Source organism: Camelina sativa, chromosome 9, assembly GCF_030686135.1.
Source record: "Camelina sativa cultivar CO46 ecotype springtype chromosome 9, ASM3068613v1".
In the NCBI taxonomy this organism is placed as follows: Eukaryota; Viridiplantae; Streptophyta; class Magnoliopsida; order Brassicales; family Brassicaceae; genus Camelina; species Camelina sativa.
This window is the reverse complement of record NC_141888.1, coordinates 21,011,939-21,029,157: the sequence shown is the minus strand read 5'-3', so window position 1 is coordinate 21,029,157 and position 17,219 is coordinate 21,011,939. Positions and strand designations below refer to the sequence as shown.

At 44.1% G+C, this 17,219-nt stretch overlaps 2 non-coding genes across 2 annotated transcripts; one reads left to right on the top strand and one right to left on the bottom strand.

The window, feature by feature from the left end:
• The first annotated feature begins 5,572 nt into the window (after positions 1-5,572).
• On the top strand, positions 5,573-5,679 carry LOC147938415 (small nucleolar RNA R71). The gene has a single exon (XR_015567508.1). It is a non-coding gene; the product is annotated as a small nucleolar RNA R71 (small nucleolar RNA).
• A 10,877-nt stretch (positions 5,680-16,556) lies between these two features.
• Positions 16,557-16,663, bottom strand: LOC147938414 (small nucleolar RNA R71). Its single transcript, XR_015567565.1, has one exon. It is a non-coding gene; the product is annotated as a small nucleolar RNA R71 (small nucleolar RNA).
• Between the last annotated feature and the right edge of the window lie 556 nt (positions 16,664-17,219).

Below are 17,219 nucleotides of genomic sequence, written 5' to 3'. Positions count from 1 at the left end.
TGGAATCTAACAACCTAAAACACAAAACGAAACTAACAACCTAAAGATTCAAGCTTTATACAAAAGAGAAGAGTTTTAGATCGACACAACCTTGTAGGAGCATTTGAAGCTCTGATACCAAGCTGATGTGACTGCCGGACGCGGTCGTCTACCGAGTCGCACAGACGGACGGTCGCTGCGGACGGACGGAACGAAACTCTCTCGGGCCGAGGAAACTAGATGAGGCTTTCCTCGGACAAGGCTCGGTGATTGGAATCCAGAGAGGAAACAAATGGTGGAAGCGAGAGATGAGCTGAAACGAACGAGCGGATCGAGAGATCTGGCCTTTGGTCTCGGCTTCGGTCGAGCAGTCTCGGTTGCGGTACGGACGATGCAGAAATCGGTTCCCGGAGTTTGAAGGTAAACTACGAAAACGGCTCTCGGCAACGCGGAAGTGGTTCTCGGTGAGACGGCAAGGAAGGTGGAGTCGAAGTGGAAGTACAACAAGCGGTAAGAACCGGATGTGATACGGTAGAGATGGACGCGAAGGTGGTTTGATGCGACGACACACGGGAGATGGCTCGGCCCGTGATACGGTCAACTAGTCGATGTCAAACCTGGTCCGAGATCGGCTAGGGTTTCTCGGTAGTCAAGTCCCAGACTTGGACTAAGGAGAGAGGCGAGACAAGAACAAGATTCTTTCTTGTGAAATTTAATTCAATACTTCAAGTCTGATTTTTACAATGAGGGTTGATGCCTTTATATAGTGAGGCTTACATAAGGAGACTCTAAAACCCTAGAGACGTGGCCATGATCTAAACTATACACATGGCCAAAAGCAAACGCAAAAGTAAAGTAAAGCAAAGACCAATCCAACGGTCAAAGAAGGTTCAAGAAGAAATTCAAAAGAAAAGAAGGGAAGGGGATAGGGTGGCCACGTCATTGGCTGAACGTGGATAGGATCTTCACTTCCTTGGCTCCCAAGCATGTCAATAAGTGTTTCCAAGTCATGAGCCAAGTGGGATCAAAGTGGAGATGCACTAGAGTTTGCTGCCTCGTTAAAACCTCTTTGGTAAACCCATTGGGACAAACCCAAAGTAGGAAAAAAGAGTACAGCTCCTTGTAATGGCTTAGGGGTGTCTTCACACTAGTGTTATGGTGAAGACACGCGAATCAAGCTTCCCAAAGCTGGTCAAGACTCAAGGCTCTTCATTGATGATGCTAGCCATGAGCCATTGGGGGGGGGTGAGCTTGGGTTGAAATGTCCTTTGGTGACTTGTCTTGCCCCGCCTTGATGATCCTTGGGGGTTGAATGATGCCTCGTTGGTCGCCTACGCTGGCTCCTGGTCGCCAGTGCAGGTTGTCTGAGAGTTTGAGAGGCATCACAATGGTGGCCGGGTAGTGGCCGAGGGCTGCGAGTGTTCTTGGCCGAAGGACCAATCCCGTGATCACATTAGAGCCGGTAAGGTCTTTCACCTTCCTCACCAAATACTTGTTTATCTTTTTCAGCCATTTGATCCTCTTGTGGGCTGCCCTAACTCCAACCGGTTGCTTTTGAGAGCACACATACTCCTCAAAATTGAAATCCTCCAAGCTATCTCCCTGTCTCTGCCCGGTCTCCTCTCTCTTCTCTGCTTCGGACTCCTCCTCTGGATTGTACAGCTCCTCCAAAGGTGGTGCGAAGTCAATGTTGTTTCCCAGCCGAACCTTGGTGCATATGACATTAGGTAGGACCATTTGGCCAGTTTCGGCGGTTGGATGGACGAATTTTAACAGCATCATGTCATTAGGCCTCTCATAGGCCAAAAATCTCGCCAGCACGAGGTAGTCTACATCCAGCCATCTCGGTTCGTGCACTATTCCCTTCTAGGGCACATCGCAAGCCACTAGGATCGGTGTGACTAGTCCTCCAATGGAGATCTCTCTGCCTCCTTCTCTTTTCTTCATGGCCCACGATTTCAGATAGAGGAATTGATCAAGTAACACGAACACCATACTAGTATCAGCAACATCTCCTACTAGTGGTGTGCCATCCTTAGCGCTATCCAAAACTCCACACAGTGCAGTGTCTAACAGCTGGAGCTCATGGTCGTTCACATTCCCAGTCTCTTTTCTAGCAAAAAGAGTGCATGCAAGGGACTTGTGAAAATACCTCAAGACAGGGCTCCTTATTTAAGCGGATTTGGAGCTTGTGGACTTGTAGGAGAGCTTGTCTCCTATTGTCAGCCATAGGGACCTCATTTCCTCCTTGCTAACCTCCATTTCTTCTCCACTACCAGATTTGATGCCATATAGCTTCTCCATCTCCTTGAAACTGAGTCGGTAGTCTTTATTCCGCACTGGGAAGGTGATGAACCCGATCCCCCATCGGATAGTAGGGTCGGTGGTCCTCAAAATAATGCAACTTTAAGGTCGAAAGGAAGTGGACCATCTCCTCCTCATATGCTTCAAGGTGGGATCGCATCATCTGGCCCAGGTGGCACATGTCAAACAATAACTCAACATCTCTAGTGATGCCCAACTGCCTCATGGTCTCACGGTGACGGTATTGGGTACCAACAAAGCTCATCTTCCATAAAACTTTGAATAATCTCGCCGGAGTGTCTACTTCCTTTTGGTCAGCCTCCGCGAGGCTTGGCGTGTCCTCTCTCTCTGCTCCTCTTCTCTCTCTCGGTCCTCCTCCTCTTTCTATTGATCCTCTTCCTCAACTGCTCTTTCAACTACCCTCTCAGCCTTCTCTGAAGCTGGTCTCTTCCCTCTCGCAACTGCAGCTCTGCTCCTTGATCGAAAGGTTTGGATCTCCCCTTTCTCTTCTCCTCCAGCATCAGAATCGACCTCCATGGGGTCGGTAAGGGTTCTTTTGGACGTAGACAGGTCCCTACGTCGAGGAGAACGGCGAACAGCACTCGCCATCAGACTCGGTGAGCGAATTCAGGGGCCTACTCAATCGGTTACTCGAGCATCAGGTCGGGTGGTGGATCGGGTTGAGCATCGGGTTGGGGAGGCAAAAAGTCCAGCCAGCGGTTGGGAATGTGGAACGTTTCCTCTCCCTTGAGACTCTCGAGCTTTGCCGGCATCACCTCCTGTTGTAGCAGCGGTGGAGGTTGATCTCCATCCCTTCGTTTTGTAGGTTTTAGCGATTGGCTCCATGTTTGAATCCTTGAGAAGAAAAATGCTAAGTCTTGAGGTTAATAGGGTTAGTCCCAAAGAAATCGAATGAAAGCTTGAGATCAAGAGAGAATTGAAAGTATGGAAGCTAAAAGAACTTTAGGGTTTAGAGACAACTTATTGGTGATAATGAGGGAGAAGTGGTTCGACACCCTTAAATAAAGTAGGGTTCGGTTAGTGGGCTTCGCCGAGAGTGGGCTTCCTTGTGGAATTCGGACTTCACTCGTCACCCGAGCAGAGACACGATCAGGCGCGTCGAGTACGGTGTTGGGTTGACCCTCGGGTTTCCCAATTTTCCTCTTTTCAATTTTTCCATTTTTTTTTTATATATAAAATTTGCAAAAAGAGAAAAGGAATAAATAAAACAAATAAACTAAAACTAAAATTAAAAGATACCTTTGGGACTTCCTCCCAAGTGAGCTTGTTTAAAGTCACTAAGCTTGACTCTTCATGCTCCTCAAGCATGGGATCCAGGTGGAAGAGGTTTTGGAATCCTCTCCACAATAGCAGGCTGGTTCAACATATTTTCCAGGTTTTGTCCAGGTTCTAAGGCAAATGCGGTGTTGACCTCTTCAAGATGTTGCACCTTCCTCTGTTTGGTCTTAGTAGAAAAAGCTTGACCATCAATGGTTAGCCTCTTAATCCCTTTCTTCACATCAAACTCCATCTTGAAATACTCACCATGCTATCTTCTGATCTTACCTTGTTTCACCTCGATCGCAGCACCAACTGTTGCCAAGAATGGTCTTCCTGGAATCAGTGGATCGTCTGGTTCCTTGTCCATATCAAGGATCATGAAGTCAGTAGACACTTCCACTCTTCCAATCCTGAGAGGCAGATTTTCTAGGATCCCAATCGGATGCCTCACTATTCTATCAGCTAGAACCAAATAAAGATTACTTGGTTTAAAATCAGTGAATCCCATCTTGTTGGCAACTGATAGCGGCATGATGCTAACTGAAGCTCCAAGGTCGCACAAACAATTCTTGAAGATCCGAAGTCCTATCTAACACGGCAAAGTGAAAGAGCCAGGATCTTCCAGTTTTTCCTCAATCCGTAACTCTGGATCCAAACACACTCCAGTCCTGAGAATCTCAAAACCAATCTCCTTGACAGCTTCCTTAACATCATTCTCCAATCGAGCTGCTTTCTTAGCAGCTTCCTCTTGAAGTTCGTGTGGGGGCAAAAGCTTAGGTGGTGGAGTTTTTACGCTTAGCCATTCGCTCTGCAAGCACCTCCAACTTGATGTCAAGTGCAGCATTAACATTTCCTCTAATTCCCCTCCTCTTGGTGCAGGTGGTTGAGGCTGATCTCTTGTTTCAACATCTACTCGATGCATCATCCGATCGCCATCATCGGGTAGGTGATCGGGTTCCACTTCGGGTTGTTCTTCAGTTTGTGATTCTCGAACCAATGCTCCATCATCAACTCGATCAGTCTCCTCGGGTGAAGGCTCGGGTTCATACTCGGATATATATTACTTGGCTTCATTTGTCATTGGGTGTTCCACATCCTCCCCATCTTGATCATCACTGTCCCCAGTGAGGTAATCCTCATAGTCATCATCAAGGAAGATGGCTTGGGCAGTTGCATAATCCTTGGGGTTTTGAACAGCCTTACCTGGGAGTTGGTTACTCTTTGGAGCAGGTTGGTTGTTGTGGTGGCCTTCCAGGTATCTAACCTTAGTGTTGAGCGATTCGTACTTGGCTTTGAGATCATTGTATCCTGAGTCGATCTAATTGCTCATCTCAATGAATTGTTTCGCGATGTCCATAGATGCTGAAGCCTGATTCTGAATCATTTGCTGAAGTAGGCCTCGTAAATCAGCTTCATGTGATTGGTTCTGCGGACCTTGTGGTTGTTGCAATCCAAGAGGTTGGTTGTAGGTGCTAGAGTACTGCTGCTTAGATGCATAGCCTTGGTTGTACTGGACAAAAGGCTTCTGTTGGACCTGGTTCCCTTCAACTGCAGATGGGTAAGTTTGGTCTTCAGGATTGGCAACATTCGGGTCCGATAAGATAGATTCGGATTCGGCTTGTAGTTGTTGTACCCTCTGTTGTAACCTTCATGGTTGTTGATGTAGTTAACATCCTCTATCTGTATAGTCTCCCCATCTTGTTGTATAAACTGCTCTTCCTATGATATAGCATGAACATGCTGCTGCTGCTGGTGGAGTAGTTTATCAAGCTTGTCATTGAGGGCTTTCATGTCCCTCTTGTACTTGACATCTTCCTCTCCTGTAGATCGCACAGATCGATCATATTCTTCATTGTAGTTGCCATCAGATTGAGCCAAGTTCTCAACTAGGTCCCAACCATCATCAACATCCTTGTTGAGGAAGTTACCATTACTTGTAGTGTCTAGCAACATCCGTATCTTGGGGATCACTCCTCTGTAAAGTGTGCTCAGCAATGAAGCATTACTGAAGCCGTGATGTGGACATCGAGTAGTGTATCCCTTGAAACGTTCCCAAGCTTCATTGAACGTTTCGTTGTTCTTCTGAACAAAGCCGGAAATGTCATTTCTCAGCCTTGCGGTTCTGGAGTTTGAGAAGAATTTTGCCAGGAATGTCTTCTTGCACGCTTCCCAAGTGGTGATGGGCACCTTAGGGAGCGATTTCTCCCAGATGTGTGCTTTGTCTCCCAAATAGAATGGGAAAAGCCTGAGTTTGAAGCCATCCTCACTAACTCCATTGATCTTTGTGAGGCTACAGAGCCTATCAAATTCATCCAGATGATCCAATGGGTCTTCCATTGGCAGTCCATGAAACTTATTACTCTGTATCATCTGGATGAGACTACTCTTGATCTCAAAACGGTTGTTCTTCACAATTGGTGGAACAATGCCATTACTTTGAGTATGAGTAGATGGATCATCTCCTGCTCCTATATTGGTCGTAGCTTGAGGAGCTGGTGGACCGTTCTGATTATTCATCGTCTCCTCAATGATTGCTAGTTCCGGGTGAACTTGTTGTTGTCTGAGTAGCCTAGGTCCATCGATGTTGTCGATGAAAGGACTCAGGTTCTGGCTACCTCTGGATCGTGTTTGCATGCACAGATTGTGAACCAATATAAACAAAAAGAACTTGATCGAGCAAGTGCTGAAATCTTAAACGTAGCAAAATGAAATCAACCAAATGGCAACGGTGCCAAATTGATAGACAGGTTTTCACCCAGGGTATCAATTCCCTATGCAGTTGTAGTACAAAGGGTTATCAATCCAAATGGTTCTGTATTGCTAGCAAGAAGGATATGATCAGAACAATACAAGTCAAGCCAACCAGATAGGGTTTTTTGTTCCAACAGTCCAAAAATAAATAAAAGAAAAGAATATAAACAAAGAAACCACACGACCTAAGCACTCGATGCAAGCAATCGAGTACAGGATCGAGTGGGGTGATCGAATAAGCAAGTGAGATATGAACAGCTCGAGCTACTACTCGATACAGGTTATCGTGTACCTGACCGGGTAAGTGGTCGAGTATGTAAAGAAAATATAAACAATTAAAATACGAAAGCTTCTAAGGATGGGGTAATTGAATCCTAAGTATTCTACACCAGTACATATGCCTTCCATGCCTCAAGCAATTAACTCCTAGACAATGAATCTTTGAAACTTTGTCACCACACTCTCACACTAGCAACAATCAAACTTTGATCACTTACCACACTCTCGCACTAGCAATATGATCAAGCAGACATTAAGATCGATTCAATATTGTCAGTAAACTTAAACTCATCTAATCTCTTACTCAGAGTCAAGTAAACCTCTAGTATTGGCTAAATCATGCATCTTATCTACACCTCTCGGTCGCTAAAACGCCTAGATCTAATCTCGACCTCCCGGTCTGTTGACAGCATTAAGAACACCAACCTAGAAGGAAATCTATCAATCATTTACAATCAAACTAAGGCATCCTAACCGATCAAGAACACAAAATCATCTATCCCATCCCTAGAAACTTTACTACACTACTCGGACATAGCAACAAATAACAAAGCAACGGAAATGAATGAAAATGACATTGTATTAAACGGTAAAGATAGAGTAGAAGGAGTACAAGATAAAAATCTAAGAAAAACTATAAAAACTATGAAAGAAAATGTAAAAAAAAAGGGAAAAATGTTGAGTCGTTCAGTTCTCTCACAGAAGCTCTCGCTCTCTAGTTTGAGGGTCTGCGGCGTGCTCATTTGCGTGCTAGGGGAAGAGGAGGTTTATATATGGAAACCCTTTTGACCTAGCTTCCCAGATCTGCCCGATGGTCTTCTCGATGGGGTAATCCTCGGGTGGATCTTCGGGTTGCTCTTCATGCTCTTGGATCTTCCTTGATCGTGTTGGGGTTCGGACTTGTTCTTGAAGCTCGATGGCTCCTTCGGGTACATGCTCGGGTTGTCCTTGTTTTCCCCATTTTTGGCCCTTTAGCACCTGTTTTCATCCAAAATATGCAAATGCAAAAATGCAACACCCTAAATAGTCTAAAAGTGAATTCCTACAGTTAATGACCTAAAAATGCTAAGTTAGAGATATGAACAATGCAAAACACGGATAAAAAGGGATGCTAAAAACATACAAAATTAGAGAGTTATCAGGTTCCTGCATGGGGAGACCACTTGTTACAAGAATATGCTAGACTCCCACAGAGAAACCGATGAACCAGAGGAGTTCGAGCAATTGTCTGACGCAGAAGAGGTATGTGTAGTTGAGACAGAGAATTCAGAACGTGAAACCTCCCACTCGACCGATGTCAAGACCCGACTCGAATCATCGCTCGAGACACCGTTCAGACCGTGCTCAACCGTGACCGCTCCTGACGCCCATTCTGACGACTGGTCGGAACTGAAAGCTCCGAAGGTAAAACTCAAAACTGTCCCTTCCGGACTCAAGTACGTTTTTCTGGGAACCAATTCTACTTATCCTGTCATAGTAAATTCTAGGTTGAGTGATGATGAATTGGGGATGCTAGTAACTGAGCTAAAAAAGTATAGAAAGGCTCCCAAAAAAGGAATCTCACCTAGTCTTTGCACCCATAGGATCAATCTTGAAAATGAATCCTATGCTAGTATTGAACCCCAAAGAAGATTGAACCCTAATCTTAAAGAAGTGGTTAAGAAAGAAATTCTAAAACTACTTGATGCTGAATTTATCTATCCTATCTTTGATAGTACTTGGGTATTTTCAGTGCACTATGTACCTAAAAAAGGAGGAATCACTGTCATCAAAAATAAAAAAAATTAGCTAATCCCTACTAGGACCATCATAGGACCATCAATGAAAAAAATTAGATGTACATTAATTATAGGAAGTTGAATGATATTTCTAGGAAAGATCATTTTCCTCTGCCTTTCATTGATCAAATGTTGGAGAGACTGGCTAGTCATCCTTATTATTGTTTCCTTGATGGCTATAGTGGATTCTTCCAAATCCCTATCCACCCAAATGATCAGTAAAAGACAACCTTTACTTGTCCCTATGGCATTTTTGCCTACAAACGCATGCCATTTGGTTTGTGCAATGCTCCTGCAAACTTTCAAAGGTGCATGACATCAATTTTATCGGATTTGATTGAGGAGTCAGTGGAAGTGTTTATGGATGACTTCTCTGTATACGGTTCCACTTTTTTCTCCTGTTTGTTGAATCTGTGCAGGGTATTGACGCGATGCAAGGAGACGAACCTGGTGCTGAACTGGGAGAAATGCCACTTCATGGTAGATGAAGGGATCGTTCTGGGACACAAGATTTCTGAAAGAGGAATTGAGTTTGACAAGGCAAAGATTGAGGTCATGGTTCAGCTTCAACTGCCTAAGACAGTGAAGGACATCAGAAGTTTTCTGGGACATGCTGGGTTTTACAGGAGATTCATCAAGGACTTCTCAAAAATTGCAAGACCTTTGACAAGGTTGCTGTGCAAGGAGGTTGAGTTCGAATTTGATGCAGCATGTTTGGAAGCTTTCAGCAAGATAAAGGAGGCCTTGGTTTCGGCACCCATAGTACAAGCTCCGAATTGGGACCATCCGTTTGAGATCATGTGTGATGCTTCAGACTTCGCAGTTGGAGCAGTTCTGGGACAGCGTATTGACAAGAAGCTTCATGTCATATACTACACGAGTCACACCTTGGACGAGACTCAGTGGAGGTACGCCACCACAGTGAAGGAACTCCTAGCAGTTGTGTTTGCATTCCAAAAATTCAGGAGTTACCTTGTGGGTTCGAGGGTTATAGTGTATACCGACCATGCTGCTCTGAGACACATTTACTGGAAGAAGAATACTAAGCCGAGACTGTTGAGATGGATTCTGCTACTTCAGGAGTTCGACATGGAGATTGTTGACAAGAAAGGCATAGAAAATGGAGTTGCGGACCACCTGTCAAGAATGAGGATTGAAGATGTTGTTCCAATAGATGACTCAATGCCTGAGGAACAACTTCTGGTCGCCCAGATTTGTGAACAGATGCATGACACTGGGGTTGAGAACCTCAAAATCACTTGTATAACGATCCCTTCTGAGACTGCACCATGGTATGCAGATGTCGTGAATTACAAGGTATATGGAGAAGTTCCTGATGACATGGATCCCTACAGGAAGAAAAAGCTTTTCAGAGAGGTCAACCACTACTTCTGGGATGAACCCTATCTGTACAAGAGAGATTCTGATGGTCTGTTCAGAAGATGCATAGCAGAAGGGGAAGTGCAGGGAGTGCTTGAGCACTGTCACGGTTCCACCTATGGAGGTCATTTCGCCACATTCAAGACAGCTCAGAAAGTTCTTCTAGCAGGTCTTTATTTTTTCGATGATAACAAAGGAATCTCACCTAGTCTTTGCACCCATAGGATCAATCTTGAAAATGAATCCTGTGCTAGTATTGAACCTCAAAGAAGATTGAACCCTAATCTTAAAGAGGTGGTTAAGAAAGAAATTCTAAAACTACTTGATGCTGGATTTATCTATCCTATCTCTGATAGTACTTGGGTATCTCCAGTGCACCGTGTACCTAAAAAAGGAGGAATCACTGTCATCAAAATTAAAAAAAAATGAGCTAATCCCTACTAGGACCATCATAGGACATAGGATGTACATTGATTATAGGAAGTTGAATGATGTTTCTAGGAAAGATCGTTTTCCTCTACCTTTCATTGATCAAATGTTGGAGAAACTTGCTAGTCATCCTTATTACTGTTTCCTTGATGGGTATAGTGGATTCTTCCAAATCCCTATCCACCCAAATGATCAGTAAAAGACAACCTTTACTTGTCCCTATGGCACTTTTCCCTACAAACGCATGCCATTTGGTTTGTGCAATGCTCCTGCCACCTTTCAAAGGTGCATGACATCAATTTTTATCGGATTTAATTTAGGAGTCAGTGGAAGTGTTTATGGATGAATTCTCTGTATACGGTTCCACTTTCTCCTCCTGTTTGTTGAATCTGTGCAGGGTATTGACGCGATGCGAGGAGACGAACCTGGTGCTGTACTGGGAGAAATGCCACTTCATGGTAGAAGAAGGGATCGTTCTGGGACACAAGATTTCTGAAAGAGGAATTGAGTTTGACAAGGCAAAGATTGAGGTCATGGTTCAGCTTCAACTGCCTAAGACAGTGAAGGACATCAGAAGTTTTCTGGGACATGCTGGGTTTTACAGGAGATTCATCAAAGACTTCTCAAAAATTGCAAGACCTTTGACAAGGTTGCTGTGCAAGGAGGTTGAGTTCGAATTTGATGCAGCATGTTTGGAAGCTTTCAGCAAGATCAAGGAGGCCTTGGTTTCGGCACCCATAGTACATGCTCCGAATTGGGACCATCCGTTTGAGATCATGTGTGATGCTTCAGTCTTCGCAGTTGGAGCAGTTCTGGGATAGCGTATTGACAAAAAGCTTCATGTCATATACTACACGAGTCGCACCTTGGACGAGACTCAGTGGAGGTACGCCACCACAGAGAAGGAACTCCGAGCAATTGTGTTTGCATTCGAAAAATTCAGGAGTTACCTTGTGGGTTCGAGGGTTATAGTGTATACTGACCATGCTGCTCTGAGACACATTTACTCGAAGAAGGATACTAAGCCGAGACTGTTGAGATGGATTCTGCTACTTCAGGAGTTTGACTTGGAGATTGTTGACAAGAAAGGCATAGAAAATGGAGTTGCGGACCACCTGTCAAGAATGAGGATTGAAGATGTTGTTCCAATAGATGAGTCAATGCCTGAGGAACAACTTCTAGTCGCCCAGATTTGTGAACAGATGCATGACACAGGGGTTGAGAACCTCAAAATCACTTGTATAGCGATCAGTTCTGAGACTGCACCATCGTATGCAGATGTTGTGAATTACAAGGTATGTGGAGAAGTTCCTGATGACATGGATCCCTACAGGAACCCTATCTGTACAAGAGAGATTCTGACGGTCTGTTCAGAAGATGCATAGCAGAAGGGGAAGTGCAGGGAGTGCTTGAGCACAAGAACGGTTCCACCTATGGAGGTCACTTCGCCACATTCAAGACAGCTCAGAAAGTTCTTCAACCAGGTCTCTGGTGGCCAACCTTGTTCAAAGATGCTCACAACTTCATCACCAAGTGTGACGCTTGTTAGAGGATGGGCAACATCACAAGGAGAAACGAGATGCCCCAAAATCCGATCCTGGAAGTGGAGATATTTGACGTTTGGGGGATAGACTTCATGGGACCATTCAACCCCCCATCTAGTGGCAGTTGATTACGTTTCTAAGTGGGTCGAAGCCATAGCCATCCCTACCAATCATCACAAGGTTGTTCTGAAACTGTTCAAAAGTATAATCTTTCCAAGGTATGGGTACCCAGAGCGGTGATCAGTGATGGTGGAACTCACTTCATCAACAAAGTTTTTGAGAGCATGCTGAGAAAGTATGGGGTCAAGCACAAGGTGTCTACTGCGTATCACCCTCAGACCAGTGGACAGGTTGAAGTTTTGAACAAGCAGATCAAGGGTATCTTGTCAAGGATTGTTGGAGTTTCGAAGAAAGATTGGTTTGTCAAGTTGGACGAGACTCTCTGGGCATACAGAATAGTGTTCAAGACGCCAATAGGACGAACACCTTTTCAGTTGATCTATGGTAAAGCATGTCATCTCCCTGTAGAGGTTGAGTATAAGGCACTTTGGGCTATCAAGTTGTTGAACTTGGATATTGACACATCTCAGGCTAAGAGGACTCTTGATCTACATGAGTTGGAAGAAATCAGACTTGATGCCTATGAGAGCCCAAAGATTTACAAAGAAAGGACCAAGAATTTTCATGACAAGAAAATTGTTGTCAAGGAGCTCAAGTCTAGGAGCACGCCCACATTCACTTCATCAAAGACCAAAGCGCTGAACCTGCAAAGCCCAGTGTTGTGTTACTTCCAGAAGGTGGTTTCGAATGCATTCTACGCAAAAGAGATCAAACGATACATGACGAACGGAGAGCTTAAGATGATTGATCTAGCGCTTAAGGGACTCTCATTCACTGCCATGGATTGCACCGCCATGCAAGGTGACATATCCAACACTTCCGTCTCGCTCTACCTTATCAACTACCTGATGTCATAGAAGAACTAGGTCTCGAGGCTCAGCGGCAACCGCACCCCCGGACTAATGTGCATGGGAGGCATAGTGGCTTGGTTTCTTGAGGCTGTTGACGTTCCCCTACACTCTGAGTCGCACCCACCACGTTGGATAGACATCAGCAACCTGCGAAAGCTACACACTTTGGATTGGGGTTTAAAGGCATGGAAGGTTGCTCTACAAGTTTGTGCATCCTGCGGTCGGACCCTCGAGATTACTCCTCCCTTGCGTCAAGTTGACTACAATCTTAGGGGGAGAGCATATCGAGTTTATCCCTCCCGCGGATATCTTATACAATTCTGAAGCTGAAGAGGAGGCACGCGTCGAGCCAATGGAAGAAGACACAGAGGAATACCGCCCAGATGAGTACCGCCCAGAGAAGAGCAGCTCATCATCGACTCATCATCGACTCAACCAGCTTCAGCGATGGGGGTAGGCTAGAGACAAAGCGTTAAGCAGTCTCACCGAGACTGTCATGAACTTCATGCGTAAGTTTAGCTGCTCGACTTCCATAACCGTCGTCCCTAGGTCCATCCCTGAGGACACCAGACCCATGCCGGGATGCGCCTCTGCGACACTCGAGCAAACACTATCTCCGGTTCCCTCTCCAGCACGTCAATCTTCATATGTGCCACGGGAGCGTCAACCTTCACCCGCTCCTTCATGCCACTCATCACCCTAGTCTAGGGAGAGACAGAGACGCGGTTCACGGGGTTCCAAAGCCACTTCTGGTCGGCGATCAGCGCGTCATTCTGCAGCTCGAGATGAGCATGAGGTTGAGGTCGAGGTTGAGCAGCGAGTTGAACATCACGGTGATTATTAGCCTACCGAGGTTGTTGTATTGCTCTCAGACTATGGCGAATCAAGAGTCGATGACATGCAGTGTGACGAGCAGCCGAACATGTATAAGAACACGCAAGCGGTTGAGTAGCAAGTCGACCAACCAGCTGATGTCACACCCGCGGATCCCGACCAAGGCGAAGGACAGAGTCAGTTTCACGCTCCTCCTTGGGCGAGCACAGACTCCTTCTTCTACTACTGAGGTACTCCGACCCTCCCTTGGTACATACCATTTCCCTCCTGCATTGTTTCTGTTGTGATTCTTAAATCCTCCTGTAAATTTTTCTTACACAGGAGACTGTGTAATTTAAGTTAGGGGGAGGGTTTGAGATGATGTATCTGATGTTGTGTTCTGTGATTCTTATTTCAATTTTTAGCATCATATTATGTTTGAGTTTGCATCCATCTATTTGCATAGAAAAACCAAAAAAAAAAAAATTTGAAAAAAAAAAAATTCGAAAATTTCCACAAAAACAAAGTGTTCATGTAGTTTGCACTTGCATATTAGGATTGAGTCTAGGGTTATTCATATAGGGTTGTTGCATTTAGCATAGGGGTTGATGATGATTGTAACCTTGTTAGCATGCTGGATTCAATAGGATAGGATCAAGGCCCTTGTTCTTAGTTCTTTGATGCTTGTTAATTGAACTTGAAAAATTAAGATTGAAGCATGTCGTGAATTGATATCATTCCCTATCTACCTGAACCTAATCCTGACTTGCAATTATCCTGTTATGCATTAAAGCTCATGGATGCCATATACATACTTGGATTGTCTTTCACATTTTTACCACCCTTGTCAATCCAAGTAGTGGATTCCCATCTTTGGAACAGTTCCCCTCACCCTTAACCAACCGTTCTTTCAAGCCAATTGTATTCTTGAGTGTCAGGCCTTTTTCCGAGTTGACCTTGTTAGAAAGTGTTAGGTTCTAACCGACAAGAGTAGGATCCTGTGTAGTTCTAGTTTGCGTTATCCGGACTAGTAGGACTAGGTCATAACTCGATTTTGGGTATTGGGAATGGATTTGTGCAGAAAAGTAAAGGGGTAGAAAGTATTTAGGAGGGGGATGTGTTTTCACAGTTTACAAGTCTAGTAAAGGATTGGGGTTGAGCAAAGTAAAAAGAGTTATTTGTTCGTGGCATAAAATAAAAAGATTAGACAAAGAAAAGAAAGAAGAAAAAAAGAACTGTTTAAGATGTCTAGATTCCTCAGAAGAAAAGAAAAAGAACCTTACTGATAATAAAGATTTTCGAATCCGCTAGAATGATAAGAAGTGAACTCCTCCTAAGACCAAGTGTAAAGAATGAAATAATGGGTTTGAGACAATGTTTGTGATGAAGGGTAGAACCAACTTCTGTTTGGAACGTTCTTTGGGTAGACAGGGCGCTGCTCTTGTATGTATCAGTTGGTTTCAACCTTTAGCCTTCTCTTAAGCTCAACTCTTTTTTGTGAGAGAACCTTGTTCTGAATTGATGAAACCACTTGAGAAGGAGACCATCAAAGTCTCTAAATGATGTTCATATAATTTACCTTGTTTTCCCTTAGAATATTCACATCTTTTGCATCTTTTCCTATCCATTTTGTCCATTATTGTGTTGCTTTAGGGCTGTTCATGCATTATAGTTTAGTTGCATTGCATTTGCATCTTTTCTTGCATAAACAGGTGATATTGGAGCCTAAAGAGCATGGAAGCAATGCACAAGAGGAGTGAAGCTATCAAGAGAAGAAAGCAAGGGAGTTAGAGCTGAAGAACCAAGGTCCAGAGTTCCACTCGACTGCCCACTTGACTAGACACTCGACCGTGTGCGGAGAGGGACTCGACCGAGTGGAAGGAGCAGAAGAAAAGCCGACTCGACCGGTCACTCGACCGAGCACCAGGTCAAGCTGACCGGCTGCCTAGCTATTTTGTCTTTTAGCATTTTTAGGGCTTCCACTACTTTTCCTATAAAAAGACCTTGTACCCTTCAGCCACCAAGAGTCCAGCTTTTTAGATATTCTAAAACATGGTTTTTACCCTTTTGGGAATTTATGGTTTTTGCACTTTTATTTTCTTAGATTTCTTTTCTACTTTGGAAGGAAAACAAGAGATTCCTTGAATTTTGTTGGTTTCATAACTTTCAAAATATTTAGAATTCGAGTTTGATTCCTTCTTCAATATTTTAGATCTCTGTTTTATCTATCTATTAATGCAATTTTTGTTATTTTCTGGGTTTATGATTTCGTTGTTCTTCATGTGTGATTGTGAGTAGTTTAGTTAGGATCTTGAGGATGGGTAGGCTGGATTGTGGTTGAGGTTTGTTTAGCTAGGTCAAGCTTGATTGTTATTGATTTCTTCTAGGCTAGATGTACTCTATGCTTATCCTATAACCGAGAGGGTATGTTGCTTAATGCTTGCTTGTATAAGTTCTTTGCTTTGTGAGAACAAGTCTAGAAATATATGAGCTTGATTGTTTTTGCCATGAGAGTGGATTAACATGTTCTAGGAAGATCATTGTCTAGAGATTAGCTCAAGTTGTTTGAGATTTGTTGACCAAGCCCATGAATCCCTCTTCAAGACCTTCCTTGTCTATTGATTTCTTAGTTTAAATCATGTTGTTTGGTCGTTGTTTGATTCGTTTTTGTCTTGCTCTGTTTGATTGGGTTTGCTCTGGTTCTCGTATTTGTCCGACTCGACCCTGTACTCGATCTACACTCAATCGAGTGCTTGCTCGAACTCATCCCCAGAACTCTTGTTTATGCTTTGTGTTTGTTCTGTCTCAATTCCTGTTTCATCTTAGTTGCGCATCCCCTAGACCACCTTGATGAGTTTGATAGGATATATGGTCTCACAAAGATCAATGGTGTGAGTGAAGATGGCTTCAAGCTTAGGCTGTTCCCTTTCTCACTTGGAGACAAAGCTCATCTATGGGAGAAGACACTTCCAGCTGGAGCAATCACCACATGGGATGCTTGCAAGAAGGCTTTCTTGGCCAAGTTTTTCTCCAATGCTAGAACTGCTAGATTGAGGAATGAAATTTCTCGGTTTGCTCAAAGGAATAATGAGAGCTTTTGTGAAGCTTGAGAGAGGTTTAAAGGATTCCAGACTCAATGTCCTCACCATGGCTTCAGCAATGAGTCCCTACTAAGTACTTTGTATAGAGAAGTTCTCCCCAAGATCAGAATGCTTCTTGATACAGCCTCAAATGGTAACTTCCTCAACAAGAATGTGGAAGAAGGCTGGGAATTGGTTGAAAATCTTGCTCAGTCAGATGGAAACTACAATGAGGACTATGACAGAACAGTCAGGTCCACCTCCACTGATCAAGAGGAAAAGTACAAGAAGGATTTGAAGATGGTCAATGAGAAGCTTGACAAGATCCTACTAAGCCAACAAAAGGCCATTCATTTCATTGGTGAAGAAGAGGTTCAAGTTCAAGAGGGGGAGAGGGAATTTGCTGAGCTCTGTTATATGCAAAACCAGGGAGGAGTCAAAGGCTACAACCAAGGAGGAGGGTTCAAGAACAACAACCTCTCCTATAGAAGCACCAATGTAGCAAATCCCCAAGATCAAGTCTATCCACCTCCACAGCCTCAACAGCAAAACAACTATGCACCCAAGCAGCAACATCAAGTGTTCCAGCCTTAATTGTGTCCCCCCCCACCAGGATTTCAGACTAACTAA